At 33.8% G+C, this 18208-nt stretch overlaps 1 protein-coding gene and 1 pseudogene across 2 annotated transcripts in view; one reads left to right on the top strand and one right to left on the bottom strand.

The window, feature by feature from the left end:
* The window catches only part of LOC147544661 (uncharacterized), a 62212-nt gene extending 48719 nt beyond the window's left edge, over positions 1 to 13493 (top strand). The window contains exon 8 of one of the 2 annotated variants that reach the window (XM_086638147.1): positions 13301 to 13493. The gene's annotated coding sequence lies outside the window, so the exon portion shown is untranslated. The remainder of the gene's footprint in view (positions 1 to 13300) is intronic. The other variant, XM_086638148.1, reaches the window with a different exon arrangement.
* Positions 13494 to 14449: 956 nt separating this feature from the next.
* On the bottom strand, positions 14450 to 15419 carry LOC147544660 (pyruvate kinase 1, cytosolic pseudogene; annotated as a pseudogene).
* Between the last annotated feature and the right edge of the window lie 2789 nt (positions 15420 to 18208).

The following is an 18208-nucleotide window of genomic DNA, read 5'->3' as shown; positions in this document are numbered from 1 at the left end:
CGACCAATCGGTTCTAAAGATATAGTTCCCCGGAAGAGGAAAAACCAACCACAAACAAGTAATGTTCCAGAAGAAACGACAAATACACCCCTACAAGTGGGTAAAGCCCCAGAAGAGGCAGATGCTCTTGAAGAGTATGAGTTATCTCCAAACGAAGAGATATCTATAAATTATGCTTGTAATGGTAAAGTGTTGAATCGAGATAACATAATCATCGATGATATATTTGCGCTTTCAGTAACCACTGATATTACCACTGAAAATCATGATTATGAACCACATTCTATTGAGGAATGTCGGAAAAGGACTAATTGGGTAAAATGGAAAGAAGCAATCCAGACAGAGCTGAATTCACTGTCAAAACGTAACGTTTTTGGACTTGTAGTCCTGGCACCCAATGATGTAAACCCTGTAGGTTTCAAATGGGTATTCGTTAGAAAACGGAATGAGAATAATGAAGTCATTCGCTATAAAGCAAGACTTGTGGCACAAGGTTTCCTGCAGAAACCAGGGATCGATTATGAAGAAACATATTCTCTAGTTATGGATGGAATAACCTTTCGATATTTGATCAGTTTAGCAGTTCTGGAAGAACTCGAGATGAATTTAATGGATGTGGTCACTGCGTATCTATATGGAAAGTTAGATACCGACATTTATATGAAAGTCCCTGAAGGATTTAAATTGCCTGGAGGCAACCCACGTACCATGTATTCACTAAAGCTTAATCGAGCTTTATACGGATTGAAACAAGCTGGACGAATGTGGTACAATCGTCTTAGTGAATATCTGATCAAAGAAGGTTATGTTAATGATCTCGTTTGCCCATGTTTATTTATCAAGAAAGGAGATGTTGGATTCGCTATTCTTGCAATATATGTTGATGATATCAACCTTATAGGAACTCCAGAAGAGCTCTCTAAAGCAGCAGAATATTTGAAGAAAGAATTCGAGATGAAAAATCTCGGGAAAACAAAATTATGTCTTGGCTTACAAATTGAGAGAAGCACAAGTGGCATACTTGTACATCAAACATTATACACAGAAAAAGTCCTGAAGCGCTTTAACATGGAGAATTCTTATCTGCTTAGTACTCCCATGGTTATTAGGTCTCTCGATGCTCTTAAAGATCCATTTCGACCTAAAGAAGAAGACGAAACACTCCTTGGTCCAGAAGTACCATATATGAGTGCTATTGGTGCATTATCATACTTAGCTCAATGCACTAGACCGGACATTGCTTTTGCAGTAAATCTATTGGCCAGATATAGCTCGACACCAACTAAGAGGCATTGGGTTCGAGTAAAGCAAATTCTAAGATATCTGAGAGGAACAACTGATATGGGATTGTTTTATTCAAAGAACTTATCCGGTGATTCTCAAGTAAAAGGATACACAGATGCCGGGTATATTTCTGATCCACACAAAGGGATTTCTCAGACAGGTTATGTATTCACAAGCGGAGGTACAACTTTCTCATGGCGATCTAGTAAACAAAGTATGCCCGCTACCTCATCTAACCATGCAGAAATTATTGCTCTCCATAAAGCAACAAGAGAATGTGTATGGCTTAGATCCATTATTGAACAAATTAGAAGCTCAAGTGGTCTAAGATTCAATCACAAATTCTCCCACAGTCATTCACGAAGATAATTCAGCTTGCATCTCTCAGATCAGAGAAGGATACATCAAAGGCGATAGGACTGAGCACATATCCCCTAAATTGTTTTACTCACATAACCTCCAGAAGAATAATGAGATTGATATCCAGAAGATATCATCATGTGAGAATTATGCTGACTTGTTTACTAAGTCTCTGCCTACTACAGCGTTCAGAAAACTGGTAGATGGCATCGGAATGCGACGCTTGAATAGCCTGATGATGTAAGACTACATCGGTCCAAGATATGATATTCATCAGGGGGAGTCTATTATCATGTGCAGGTTCATATATCGCTATCTACGCTCTGTACTCTTTTTCCTTCGTCCAGTTTTTGTCCTAATGGGTTTTTTTGGCAAGGTTTTAACGAGGCAGTATTTAGCGTATCCAACGTCACTCGGAATCTATTATTTGTACTCTTTTCCTTCATCAGATTTTGTCCCACTGGGTTTTTCTGACAAGGTTTTTAATGAGACAATTATTCCAAGTGATGGTCATCCAAGGGGGAGTGTTATATGGTATGTGGTTGCCCATATAATCATTGGCTATGCAAAGGGATGTGGATGCCCATAAGATTATTGGTTTAGCATATGTCTTGGGTGCTTTTAAGGTTACCTTTCTCTTACCAAACAAATACTATGGATGCCCACCATTTTCGTATAACCACCTATATGTGGTGTCACTATATGGGAGCTCCATATGCAAAGTGTCATCTTGGTTGTGACAACACATCATGCAAGTGACAACACATGAGGTTATGTGTCACCATTCTACAACTCCATATGCAAAGTGTCATCTTGGTGGTGACAACACACCATGCAAGTGACAACACATAGGGTATGTGTCAACTTCCTATTACTTCTCCCACCCTATAAATAGATGCACTTGGTGTATTGTTTGTATAAGTTGGTAAGAGATGAGTTGGTAAGAGATAGAAAAGGTTTGGAAAGAATTCATCTAATAAAGTTTGGTTCAAGTTTATCTCTTTTGGTTTAGTATAGCTCATTACCTATATCTCTTCCCCTTCTCTTAATTCTATTAAGTTGCATGCAAATATCGATACACATTGAAGCAAATAGAACGACAATTTAAAACAATTTTCTTATTTTTTCTTCTCCACCTATCTACTACAAAGTTTATCCATATATTCATCTTTATCTTATAAGTAAAAAAAATTCAGTCTAAAAGTAAAAAAAAAAAGTCTTTTTATCTTTTAAACCAATTTACAATTCTCTATTTCGTTTCATTATGTTCAAAACCGTGAGTTATTTTAGATTTTTATTTTATTTTAAAGCTATATTTTTTCAAAACTATTAACATATTTTGACTTTTTAGATTCAATTCCCCATACATGTCCAGGTTCTTCTACTTCTTATTGCCTGCTTAGGTGAATTACGTCTTTTTCATATCAATGGGTTCCAAAATCATTAATCTTTTGCACTAGAAATTGAACAAACAAGTGAAGACGAAGGTAAAGTCAATCCTCCTTTTTTTATTATTGATTGATGTGCTAGGCACAAGTGTCCGTGTCCTACGGGCATAGCTAGTAAAATGATAAATGAGGAAGAAATAAAACAAATCAAAACAAATAAAAAAACAACAAAAATTAAAAGAACAAAATGAATGATAACTTATCTCATTAAGCTTTACACATAGCAAGATCTTTGGCTCTCGACACTAGAGGTCTACCGAGAAATTGTTCACATATTCTTCTCATACTCTGGAAACCAAAATTAAAAGTTAAGAAAGTAAGTAATTTATAATATGATAATGTAAAAAATGAGAAAAAATTTTGACATTTTTCTTATCGCTGCAAAAATCAGTTCAATGGATGTCCTTTCATTTAATATAGGCCGCGGCTTTGGGGAATAAAGAAAATTCTCCGGGGAATAAAGACTTTTCTTAAAACTAGTCAAACAAGATTGACTTTTATGTTTTCTTTTTATTACTAAGGGACTTCTAATTTTTGGGAGTTCTCCTCCATCTCATCACCTCTCTCTACCACCTCATCGCCATCTCATCATCTTCTCCGGCGAAGGTCGCCGGCCGGCTAATTTTCCGGCCGGCGACCTTCAAACATAAAAAAAAAAAAAAAAAAATTTCATTTAATTTTTTTTCTCTCTCCAAATTTTTTTTTGTTTTCCTTTCCTCTCTCTCTCTAGAACAGATCTAGAGAGAGAGAGAGTAGATCTCCATCTACACGAACAGACCAGGTCTGTTCGTGTAGATCATTATGAAAATTCAGAACAAGATGCACATAACAAAATTCAGAACAAAAAGCTCAATTAAGGATCTATTCGGATCATTATGAAAATTCCTTTTTGTTTTAATTTTCTAAGATCAAATTGCAATTTTAAAAAGCTCTTGATTAAATTCTAGACCAAATTAATCTAAACTAAATAAAACCCTAACTTCATAAAACTCAAAAAAGATCCAATTTATGTTTTTGTTGAAATTCAATTACCTTCTTCAAATCGGTAGCTTTAATAGTCCCATCCTCAGAAACCTGAACTTGATATTTCTTTCCAGTTTGTTCATCAAGAATCGTTAAAAACCCTTTTAAATTTCCAGGTGGAGGAACAACATCTTGAGCAGATACAATAGAAGTTTGAAGAGATGAAGATTGAAAACCAGTTGATTCATAAGGAATCAAATGAGAAGAAATAACAGCTAATCTTCCCCTAGCCATCATTGATGAATCACTATTCTCCATTTTTAATGAAATTTTGAAAACCCTAATTTCACCAATTCCCTTTTTCTCAGATCAAAAAAACAATTCTTTCATCTTTTATGAACAATTTCTTACTCTTCTTATTACACACATCGGCAACTCTGTTCGTGATCTACTCTCTCTCTCTCTAGATCTGTTCTAGAGAGAGAGAGAGAAAAAGAAAAAAAAAATGGAGAGAGAGAGAGGAGAAGAGAGAAAAAAAATTAATTTTTTCTTTTTTTTTTTATGTTTGAAGGTCGCCGGCCGGAAAATTGGTCGGTCGGCGACCTTCGCCGGAGAAGATGATGAGATGGCGATGAGGTGGTAGAGAGAGGTGATGAGATGGAGGAGAACCCCCAAAAAATGTATTTTGTGTTCCCATAAAAATTTATTCCCCGGAAAATTTTCAAAATAATCTGGATTCCCTTGAGAATTTATTCCCCGGAGAATTTTCTTTATTCCCCAAAGCCGCGACCTTAATATATTAGTTTTTCATGTATTTCATTCTCATAAATTTCATTAAAATCTCCCGCATGTTTAACTATAACAATACCGTTTAACTATAACAATACCGTCTAGGCTTAAGTTTCCGTGAGTAAGACATTTTTCTCTTAACACATCTAACCCGTGTAAGATATTTTCAAATGTCGAAGTAATGATAAGTGTTTAAGAAAAAAAATGATATTTGCATGCCGAATACATAATTACTTGAGTAGGACGATTATAAGTAAGTGTTTATTTTCTTAAATTAATTTAAGTTTTTCTTTAATTATTTTTGCTATAAAACTTATGTTAAATGACATTGGTGTGCAATTCCACATAAATATGCTCGTAGTAAGTATTTATTCAAAAATTAAACTTAAGTTAGATAATATTAAAAAAAAATTAAAAGTAACTAAAAGAAAGTGGTATCACCATACATTATTAAAATTTTTATAAATAAAATTAATTTTTTATATAAACAGTTTTAGGATTAAGTTACAGGATACCTGCCTGCATACAATATCATGTGAATATGCTTATGTTTAAGTATTTTACAAACTAATTTACAATATTTTATTAAAATAATCAAATGGAGCTAAATAATGTTGGCAAATAACTTCACATATAATTGTTTGTAGTTAATTTTTTTTTTTTTTTACCTGGTACTTTTTCTTATGCTTGCTCTCTTTAAAAGCATTGACTTTTTTTCTCTTTTGATTACATCTATGATGTGTTAGTAGAAGATTTGGTTACTCCCAAGAGCGGTTAACAACACAACACAGTTATAGAACAATACATTCGTTAAAACAAAAAAGAGTTGAATTACTTACATTTATAAATATTAAACTACTAAAAATTACAAATTTAAAGATTGCTAAGATTTTTAAAGTATCTTACAAATCTTCCTATGTCACATTTGGTGACATCATAAATACTTTGTTAAAGAAATATTAATCTTGAAACTATTAATTTAGTAAAACATAAACATTGATAAATTAAAACTAACTGAAAATTCATTAAGTTAATATTTTATTAAAAAATCGTAATAAAAATATTAATTTAGTTCAAAATAAACATTGATAAATGTTTTAAATATATAAAATCTTACAAATTACAAAGCATTAAAAGAATAATAAAAGAAATAATTAAAAATGAAGAAAAAAAATTAATTAAACATAAATGTAAATGAATAGCAAATGATATATAAATCTTAAAGATTATAAAATATCAAACGTATAATAAAGTAGATAATTTTCTTAAAAAGTAGTATAACTTTTTGTAACAAACTTGTCAACAAATGTTTTGGTATTCTTAATTTTATGTTGTTTTATGATTACGAAGGTTGATAGCTAGTTTGTTCAAGTATGTTAGAATACGAAAGTGAAGAAAGGCGAAGAGAGAAAAATGAATTTTCTCATTTAGTATTAAATTATAAGACATATGAATCTTACACCACTATGAAGTGTCTTCACTTTACAACACACCCCTCTGGCATAAGCATGTAGTAGTAAAAGCCTGCTGCCAAGGAAGAGATTTCAGTACTTTCTTTGTTGAGTTCATTGGTTCAAACTATGAACTTAATAATCATCAATTATTTCAAACAAAACTATCCCATTTTGATGATTTAAATTTTGAAGTCTAAATTAACATTTAAAATAAATTCTTTGTACATTAAATAAAAGCCCATCTAATAAAGTAATAATAAATTCTTTATTTTTTTATTCTTTCTGAAGATTGGTGATATTCTTTTTATCGATAGACTTTTGTTCTTGATAATATTTCATAAGTTTGATGTAGAAGTTTGATAATAATTCTTTCTTGATAATGTTTCATAAGATTGATGTTGAGCTTTTGAGAGATATATCTATAAGTTTGATAATATTTGTTATTTGATGCAGGGTCATTTTCCTTCTTGTCCTTCGAGCGTAAGAAATTTCTATAACAAACCTATATTTAGATCATCTCCAATCTTAGAATCTGTAAGGGTCACATAAGATTTTTAGAATTCTTCTCTAATGCAAAACTCAATTTAGATCTCTAAGATTACGTAGAGGTAGTTAAATTGAGATATTTCAGGAGGGCACATTATTTCTAAAGTGTCCTCTTAATATATCTCTAATTGTCTAACTCATCAATATTTGAACTTAAACAATAGAAATAAAGTCATTCGTATATGCTACAAATAACTAATTATTTATTTACAAAAATAATCTGGTCACATAAGAAAATAAAACAAGTTTGGAGTTTCGTCATTGAAGACACAAAAAATTGAGGATCTGTATTTTTGCCACCTAAGACTAAAAATCTCAATTGAAATTTGAAGCGTTGGTCAAATATGGATTTTTTCTTTCAATTTTGCATAAGAGATGCCTAAATGAAAGGAAAATAAGATAAGAACGAATCAACATTATTTCAAGCTCTTTGTCGACTTTAAAGAGAAAGGAAGTAGAAAAGAATGACGATGGGCCGTTCCATCAATGCGGTAAAATTCTGATAGATAACGATTTTCCTCCACAAGAGTAGTTAAACTTCCACCAGATATGACATACAAAAATTTTAGTCACTTTCTCCTTGGTCAAAAGTCTAGGTATAACCAGTGTCAGAGGCACAAACACTCTAGTCTATATAATAAAACAGATTGAAACATGTTGACTAGGACAAACCAAGAGATAAGTCTGGCCGTCCATGACATATCAACGGTAATATCAACTGTTGGATTGTTTGATTAACGTAACATATGACACGTCGTTACTATTTTAAAGAGTTGGATTTTTCTGATTAACGTTACAATGACACGTCATTATGAATCAGTTCTGGATTAATTTTGGTGATTATTGTTTCTCGTATTCATCTTATTCAAGCACTCCCGTTCTAGAAATACATGTAACTTTTCTTGAAGTAATTAACTTTTCTTGATATAATTGAAAGATTACAAAGAAAAACCAACTTTTGTATTCAAAAATGTCAAATGACTTAATTAGTTTAATTAATGTACCATATATTAAAAATATCAAAGAAAGAGTACTTATGGAAAAGTAAGGGATTTTATACTATATATTGGGACTGAGACTCTTAATTTGGGACGTCCAAAAGAGGAAAAACGGACTCTTAATTTGGAACGGAGAGACTACTATAAACGCTTAACATAAAACAAGACACCAATTGCTAAAATGAAAATTTGTACTCAGAAAAAGTGTGATATCAAATTATTATATTTAATTAAATAAAGGTACCCAACTGGATAGGGTCCGCATGCCATATACTTCAATGATAAACAAGCTCAATGACATTCTCATGATACTCATTTTTCCGACAAATACCACCTTTACGAACATACCATTCACAATCATTACAAATATCAGAATAGGTCCATTCGTTGTACACCTCATGTGAAGTCGTAACCCGTTTCTTCGTTTTGATATTATACCAATTCATTGAGCACCAATAGAGCGTGTTCCCAAAAATGCTTGACGTGAATTCCCACTCAGAATAAACGTTATAAGCAAGCCGTTTCACTCCAAAATTGTCGTCTCCAGATTGGTAATGGAGAATTAACTCCACATTCTTCATCTTGTTCAAAATAGATACACGGCAGTCGGCTATAATAGGTGTTGCATTGAACACTCTTTTGCTAGTATTGTAAAAACCATCAAATAAGCAATTATCAACCCAAAAGTTGGGCGGGCTACTCCTCTATCTCCTTGCACCCGTTCTCTCGATAAATGTACTTTTCTTTGTCTATCTCTTAAAATAGACTAATTTCATTGTTTGTCTCTCTTTAGAACCCTTATCATCAAATATTTGTTCGTTATTTTGCACCCATCACTTTCCCTCTATACATAATTCATCTATATAATAAAACAGGTTGAAACATGCTGACTAGGACAAACCAAGAGATAAGTCTGGCCGTCCATGGCATATCAACAGTAATATCAACTGTTGGATTGTTTGATTAACGTAACACATGACACGTCGTTACTATTTTAAAGAGTTGGATTTTTCTGATTAACGTTATAATGACACGCCATTATGAATCAGTTCTGGATTAAATTTGGTGATTATTGTTTCTCGTAATCATCTTATTCTAGCACTCCCGTTCTAGAAATACATGTATAACTTATCTTGAAGTAATTAACTTTTCTTGAAACTAAAAGATTACAAAGAAAAACCAACATTTGTATTGAAAAATGTCAAATCACTTAATTAATTTAATTAATGTACCATATATGAAAAATATCAAAGAAAGAGTATTATGGAAAAGTAAGGGATTTTATACGATATATTAGGACTGAGACTCTTAATTTGGGACATCCAAAAGGGGAAAAATGAACTCTTAATTTGGGACGGAGAGACTACTATAAACGCTTAACATAAAACAAGACACAAATTGCTAAAATGAAAATTTGTACTCAGAAAAAGTGTGCTATCAGATTATTTAACTTCAATTAAATAAAGGTACCCAACTGGATAGGACCCACATGCCATATATTTCTTAATTCCAATGATAAACAAGCTCAATGGCATTCTCATGATACTCATTTTTCGGATAAATACCACCTTCCGAACACACCATTCACAATCTTTACAAATATCAGAATAGGTCCCTTCGTTGTATACCTCATGTGAAGCCGTAACCCATTTCTTCGTTTTGATATTATACCACTTCATTGAGCACCAATAGAGCGTGTTCTCAAAAATGCTTGACGTGAATTCCCACTCTGAATAAACGTTATAACCAAGATGTTTCACTCCAAAATTGTCGTCTCCAGATTGGCAATGGAGAATTAACTCCACATTCTTCATTTTGTTCAAAATAGAGAACGGCAGCCGGCTAATAGGTGTTGCGTTGAACACTTTTTTGCTAGTATTACAAAAGCCATCAAATAAGTAATTATCAACCCAAAAGTTGGGATGTTCCTCTATCTCCTTGCACCCATTCTCTTCATAAATGTATTTTTCTTTTCAGTGTCTATCTCTTTAAATAGGCTAATTTCATTGTTTGTCTCTCCCTGGAACTCTTATCATCACACATTTGTTCGTTATTTTGCACCCATCACTTCCCCTCTATACATAATTCATATATATAATAAAACAGGTTGAAACATGCTGACTAGGACAAACCAAGAGATAAGTCTGGTCGTCCATGGCATATCAGCAGTAATATCAACTGTTGGATTGTTTGATTAACGTAACACTTGACACGTCCTTACTATTTTAAAGAGTTGAATTTTTCTGATTAACGTTACAATGACACGCCATTGTTGAGTCAAACCGTAGGATCATTAAATTAAGTTCATGCTCTAAATGCTTTAAATGGTTTTATGCTCTTGGGAACTTGGATTCATGCTACTGGCACCCATCAAGTTATTTGTTTGACGCAACACATAACACGTAACACATGCCACGTCGTTACTATTTTAAATAGTTGGATTTTTCTGATTAACGTTACAATGACACGTCATTATTGACTCAAACAGTAGGATCATTGAATTGAATTCATGCTTTAAATGTTTTAGAGAGTTGCTAATATTTTATAGTTTGTATAGGAAGACGTATTATTGTGTTAAATATTTTATGACTTTAGTAGTACAACAGTTAACCAGATGCTTTTGAAAATCTATGATGAATGTTTTATTTACATTGATGATGGATTTTTAGAAGCATCTTTCATTCTTTGAGTTTGTTGCTATCATGGATGCTTTTGTACACATTGATGATGGATTTTTCATATTTGATTGTTTTACAGATCTATTATAGGTTGGGAGTTTTGTTGAATAGCGGGTCGATGACAGATTAGCTTTGTGGCGACTTTTATCCCACCATATTGTGCCATGTCATTGACTTTTATCCCACCAGGCAGAAACGTGCTCGACAGTGTCCCACTTGTTCAAATGTTGTTGACCCATCTTTAACTTTACATAATTACCTCGGTCGGACTCCGATTTGACTTACGTTTTCTCATACGGGTTCATCTTGGACTATACTTTTCACCCATTCACTGATCTTGGTCTAATTTTCCAGAATACCCTTGACTCTAAATGACCAAAATACCTTCCGTGTATCTTTTTCTCGTTTTTAACCATTTTCACATCTAACTCTGGAAAAAAACATCTAATCAAGAAAACTAACCATTTTATTATAATAAAGACTCGAGACGGACTATCTTGCCTAAATTAAACGACTCAGATGAGACATTTTCAAAACGCATCATTATTGTTAATCGTTGTGAAAGGCTCACTGTCATTTGAATCGTTACATGCTTTAAATGAGAGGATATATGACACATTCAAATTTGCATGCATTGGCCGTGGACTTTTGGAAGATTATGGTGAATGGATCTTATGTTTAGAAGAAGTTGTTGTTATAAACACAGGTTACCAATTACGGACACTGTTTTTTTATCATTTTATTAGAATGTACTCCACTAATTCTATCTTGTTTGTGGGATAGGTTTGTCTTAAATATTTGCGTACTACACGAGGTATTACCGAACCAACAAACTCTCAAATACGAGATTTCGGATTACACCTTCTCAACGAAATTCTCTTAGAGTACGGTAAAACTCTTAAAGATGATTTTCCATCTATGCCTCAATCGCATCAATAGTGAAATTAAATTTCAGGTAATCAGTTTACGTGGGAACACATGAAACTAGAAACAGCAATTAATGAAACAGAATTGACTGCAAAACTTGACCTTCTCAATAGTGCACAAAGACACACTTTTGAGTCTATTATTCATTATATACGTAACACTGAAGGATTATTATTTTTTCTCAACAGTGGGGTTGGAACAGGAAAAACATTTTTATACAATACAATAACAGCAACGTGTCGGAAAAATGACAACATAGTTATTACTGTTGCTTCATTCGGTATTACATCTTTGTTATTGGTTGGAGGGAGAACAACCCATTCAACTTTTCAGATTCCTCTAGATGTGCATGAAGATTTTATTTGCAACATTGGTAAACAAACAACACAAACGATTTATTCCAAGCATCAAAATTGATTATATGGGAAGAGGTTTCAATGCAACACAAATATTGTCGAGGTTGTTGATTGTTCACTTCGAGATATACGTGATAACAATAAGCCTTTTGGGGGATTGACTGTTGTTCTTGGTGGTGACCTCAGACAAATTCTTCTTGTTATACCAAAGGGAGCCCCAGAGCAAATTGTAGGAGCCTCATCAAGGAGATCATTTCTTTGGATCGACATTAAGGTGTTGACTCTATCACAAAACATGTTGCTTCAATCGGAAGATGTTGACAATCAAATGTTTCAGACTTTTCTTCAACAAGTATGTTCTAAAATGGATTTTCATATTTTATCTTTTGAGATTTCTATTATAAATTTACACATGTTTAGATGCAATGGTTGTTTTATGTAATATACGTTACACTTTCTTATATAGGTAGGGACAAATGACTTAGAAAATTTGCACTTACCTTCTTATCTAAATAGATGTCATACTCTGGTAGAACTCATAAATGCAACTTATCCAGAATTAAATATGGTTCAAAATCTTACAGTCGATTATCTTACACAGTTACACAACGAACTATTTTGTCTGCACGGAATGAAGATGTATCAACAATAAATATATCAACTTTAAGCATAACTCCGGCAAAATGATCACCTTTATGACTGTTGACAAGATGGACGAAAATGAAGATAACGATTACTCTTTAAATGTTCGCTATACAACCGAGTTTCTCGACTTTCTTAATCCATCTGGATTACCACCATTCAAGTTGCAGTTAAAAATCGATTGTCCTATTATATTGCTAAGGAATCTCTCCCCTAAAGATGGACTATGTAATGTGACTAAATTGATGGTTGTCAACTGTGCAACGCTAGTAATTGAAGCAAAAATCCTAACTGGAGATAAAAGTGGTAACATGGTGTTTATACCAAGCTCTTCTGAATTGAACATCCAATTCATTAGGCATCAGTTTTCTGTTCGATTAGCGTACGCAGTCACACATGTTGGAATAAATATGTAATTTCCAGTATTCAGTCACAGTTAATTATATATAGCTCTATCTAGGTGTAGTAGCAGCAAGAGGGTGCATATATTATTGCCTGAACAATCAGATTTCTTCAGTACAACTAATGTTGTTTATAATGAAGTTTTATTGTAATTAATTTTTAATATAAATTTTTGATATCAAAACAATTTTGTACTTCACTTTTATCATCTTTATGTAATAACTTTTAATATCATACCTTTCTCTTTATTATGATGTAACTAAGAATATAATTTAATACTTCTAACGAACACAAAAAGCGTTCAATCTAACATCCTGTGCCGGAGGCACGGGTTACACCTAGTAGATAATTAAAAAAGGATGTTTGTCCCAATCATCACTTTCCCTTATGTTTTATTATATAGATTTGTAAACAACTGTTGCATGAAATTAATTAATTTTTTTCTGTTGAAAGTGCATGAGATTAACTTGACGCTGATAAACCAATTGTACGAGTTATTTTCCATAAGATCCCCTAGTTTGTGCCTAGTGTTGCATTTTTTTTGTACTCTTATCATTTTTCTTTGTTACTTGGTCAAGGAAATAATGTTGAATTTAAATTTTGATATTAATTTATACTTATTTAGTATGGATGAATGAATTATTGACAGATATCTTATTGTTATTTGGTCAAAAATGTGATTTTTTTAATATAAATATCAACATGTATTATTACGAGATTGCCACCATATAATCATAATAATTAGTGAGTGGGAAATGATAGAGTGACTTAGAAATTGGTATTTAGAAGATGACATGTTTTCTCATTTGGAAACAAAAACTGATGTAGAACGCAGCGGAATTTAAGAATAAACTAAACTAATACGAAGAACGATCAAAATAACTGTAAATAACTGAATAAACTGTAAACTTTGATTAACTTCAATGGGGTTTTTCTCTTCAATATGAATGATAAAGACAGACTGGACATCCTTTTATAGGATATTGGACTTTCCTAGATAGACTCAAACTAGACTTTCCTAAATAATAGAAATACTGAAATAATGCAACTTCCTAAACCTAGATTCATTATGAATATTACTAAACTAGGACTCTTTCTAAACTAATCAATATGGTCGGTTGGCCTACGTGGCCGTTAGGTCTACGGTAAAAGTGTCCACACCGGGTGCCCCTGCATCAGCTCCCCTTCTCCCACGAGATTCGTCCCGAACCGTTTCGATGAAGAAAACAATGTGAGCCACCCGTATACTGTGAATTCCGCCATGGCGATCCGTAATTCCCACTTCAAACGAAATTTGCATGAGAAGTGAAGGATACTAATTTGCAAGAAATCGCCAACTTCATTCTCAATCCCATATGCCAATGAATCATTCAAAATTAACGTTAGTGAAGGAAGAATATTCATCTTGCCAACGTCCCAAAATTCGTCGTTAAGCGCCAAAATATAAACGTGACCAAGTTCACTTATGGGTGTGAGGTTGATACATGTAGTGTTTATATGACACTCAAAATCTACCTTCCCACGTTCATCCTCATGAAGTTTATAGAATATAATTCTATCACAATATGTCAACCTATGAAATCCCCGAGTTAATACATCATACTATCGGCAGACCGAAATTGACAAGTCCGTGTATGGAAGCTTAGGGTCGATCTTGTATTCACCAAGGATTCCTCCAACATAGTTTGTGGTTCTCTTGAAATACAAATCCTGGTTGAAAACCTTCTCCGCCTCAGCGCAAATTCTACCAACAGTGGAGATGGTTTCTATCGGGTATAGTCCACAAAGGGTCTCAGCACCTAGAAGAATTGAGTCGCTACCATCCAATACAGCATTAGCAACATCGGTCGCTTCTGCACGAGTTGGTCGAAGGTTGTCAGTCATACTGGCCACAACTCGAGTAACCACTGCAGGTTTTCCAACCATGTTACACTTATAAACAGCTGCCTTTTGGAATAAGAACACCTTCTCTGGCGGAAGATGTATGCCAAGATTCCCACGAGAAAGGATAATACCATCTGCTTCTTGCAGGATCTCATCAAAATAGGTTAATCCTTCTGTGTTCTCAATCTTCGCAAAAATCTGAGTCTGGTTAAAGGTCACGCAGTTTAGATAGATACTCACGAGCATCGCGAACATCTTTTGCGTGGCGGGTATAAGACAATGAGAGAAAGTCAATGTTGTTTCGAACACCCCAAGTACTTATAACTTCTTTATCTTTGTCAGCCAAGGTAGGTAGATCAATATGAATTTGAGAGACGTGCAAAGTGAACAATGACCCAGCAAGTGTAGCAGAATTCTTTATCACACAAACCACATCTTTTTCTTTCACCTCAGCTACCTCAAGCCAAACCGAAGTAGTTTCACTTCCTGTGAACAGGTACTGACCAATAAAGATAGTGTCTCCTTTCTTCACAGCCTTACCTACCCCACCGTAGTTGATTGGCAAGAGCTCCAAAGTTGCTTCTTTATCTTGATCAGGAGTTAGAACAACAAATGACTCAGCTTTAAGTGAAATAGAATGTTCACTCTTGTTCACAACCTGCAACTCAGGACCCACAGTATCTAGCATAACATTATTCTCGGTTGGGAGATCTGAGTGATGGAGTTTTAAGATAATCATCGACGCATATGAGTCTTTCTCAATCTCTATGTTGAGACTACGAAAAGGACGAGGAGTAGGAACTTGTCGCTCATCTTTGTTTTTTTCAATACTTTCAACAATATTGTTTGGTTCTGGAGATGGGATTGATATCTTTTCTTTTTCTTCTGTAGTTTCAACTTTAGTGATGGTAGTATTAATTTCTTTAGGAGATGGAGTACTCATATGGCTTGAGTTAGAACACATATCGCTAAGTTTTTCATCGATATCTTTGATTGTATCCTTAAGTTCACGAAGTTGCTGATGAATGTCCTCAAAGTTTTCGTTGTCTTCTTCATTGCATGGAGCCCAATCTTTTTCCAATTTTGTTATTATTGAAAGTCCTTGACTAATATTCTCACATTCGGAATTGCAAGTTGGAGCATATGGATGTGTAGAATAATAAGACGATTGAGGTGGTGGTGGTGGTGGTGAAGTTGGTATTGAATACGGTGGTGGAGTATAATAAGAGTACGGAGGTGGTGGTGGTGAAATTTCTCTTACGGGTCTCTTTCAATGTTCTCCCATTCGGCTCTGAAAGTTGTAGTAACTGTCGTAGGTGTAGAATAATAAGATGTTTGAGGTGATGGTGAATAATAAGAGTACGGAGGTGGTGGCGGTTGGTATTGACGAGGAGACGGTTGTGGAGGGTTTTCTCGTAAGATTTCTCCCGGATTCCAATGATAATTGTACGAGTCGTTATTCGCATGAAAACATGATGAGCATGAGCATCGATTCGTTATCTCTTGATGAGTATAATCTGGTTGATTATAATCTTCTTGCGGGATAGAATACGATCGATACTGATGTAACTGGTCTAGAAAAAAAAATTCAGAATCATTCACCCAAAATTTTGGTGGCTCTGAATACCACATGATGTAGAACGCAGCGGAATTTAAGAATAAACTAAACTAATACGAAGAACGATCAAAATAACTGTAAATAACTGAATAAACTGTAAACTTTGATTAACTTCAATGGGGTTTTTCTCTTCAATATGAATGATAAAGACAGACTGGACATCCTTTTATAGGATATTGGACTTTCCTAGATAGACTCAAACTAGACTTTCCTAAATAATAGAAATATTGAAATAATGCAACTTCCTAAACCTAGATTCATTATAAATCTTACTAAACTAGGACTCTTTCTAAACGAATCAATATGGCCGGTTGGCCTACGTGACCGTTAGGTCCACGGTAAAAGTGTCCACGCCGGGTGTCCCTGCATCAAAAACGGTCCCCACCATAGTTACATTTTGAAATTTTTTGTCTTTTAGTAAATTTCACGTCATTATGTCATCCTTTAAGTCGTCCTCTAAGTCACTCTAGCATCTCCTGAGTTGAAGAGATTTTAGAATTTTACTTTGAAAAATTGAGAATAAACTATTGAAAGTAAAGTTAAAAAATTTAATAAGAGCATCCAAATATATTATAAATGTGAAACTATCCGTGCTAAAATAGGTAATCGTGCTAGTCAACAGTTGGTAGCCCAAGTGGTTCCAAGGTGTTGACATGAACTCCAGAAATCCCTGGAGGTCCCAGGTTCGAATCCGAGAAAAGGTGGATCTTTGGTTATTTGAATTGAGGTTATTAGGGTTTCAATAATGTTGTTGGGCTTTAGGCCATGTCTTGTTGGGCTATAGGCCCGGGTCTGTTAGTGTTTGAGTGGGCGGTTATCGAGCTTATCACATCTATGATGTATCAAGTGCCAAATGTAACGACATACATAGATCGTAGTCGACTTCCCCAAAAAAAATATAGGTAATGGTGCTAAGTTAGTTTTAACGGAGTTTAATGAATTCTAATACTGTAAAAAGTAACTGAACAATCCTATAGCACAAAAAGTAATAAGATGTCATCTACTCACGGTGGCCAATACGTGGACAACCACTTTTTTATATGGACAACTATTTTTTGGGCCCTGTGTGTATCAATTATGTTTGACTTTATTGACTTTGATTTAATAAGGGGCAATTCTATAAGGTCTTAAATATTAAAACAGCAACTAGTACAAGGACCATTAACAAATACTACAGATTACAAATAGAAACCCTAATTTACTCTATCTTCTTCTTCTTCTTCTCCTTAGGTATTTCTTCTTCAAGATTCTTTATCATTTTCAGTGATGACTTTTGTTTGTCCATCTACCATTTCTTTGCGGATTTAGGTCAAACAAAAATTGGTTTTAGTATGATATAACTTTGTTTGTTGGATGATTTATTTCATTGTATCTCAAACTTTGAAGTTTCAAAAGTCCACAACTACTACATATGAGAGAAATCACATGACTTTCTTTCTTTGCTGAATAGTGCTTCTTGATGAAAGTTAATCAAGTTGATGGATCCTCCTCAAGTCCTCAATTTTCTTCTTGACAAGTGTTCCATCTTTGATAGTAAAGGAATTGGTTGAAACGTCACAAGTGTTTGTCAACCCCATGGCTATCCATCTCTTAAGCCAGAGCTTGTCATTTACAGTTGTTTCTCGACCAACAATTTCTGTGTAACTCTAATGAAGTTCTTTTACTGATAAGTTGTCTAAGCACATTTCTCCTTTTATCTTACAAAAGTTAAGAATCCAACTATTGCAAATGGCAGACACATAAAAAGATCCAACAACTTTCCTAAGATCTGTAGGTTTCAAGCGTGTCTTTTGTTTCTTCATTTTTGGTCATATTTCTCTCTCTAGAAATTTGGGTGATGATGAAAAACAAGTAATAGA

Source organism: Eschscholzia californica, unplaced genomic scaffold (assembly GCF_041429995.1).
Source record: "Eschscholzia californica isolate CP2 unplaced genomic scaffold, dmEscCali1.0.p SCAF_4, whole genome shotgun sequence".
In the NCBI taxonomy this organism is placed as follows: Eukaryota; Viridiplantae; Streptophyta; class Magnoliopsida; order Ranunculales; family Papaveraceae; genus Eschscholzia; species Eschscholzia californica.
The sequence above is the reverse complement of the archived record's forward strand: the minus strand, read 5'-3'. Positions and strand labels throughout refer to the sequence as shown.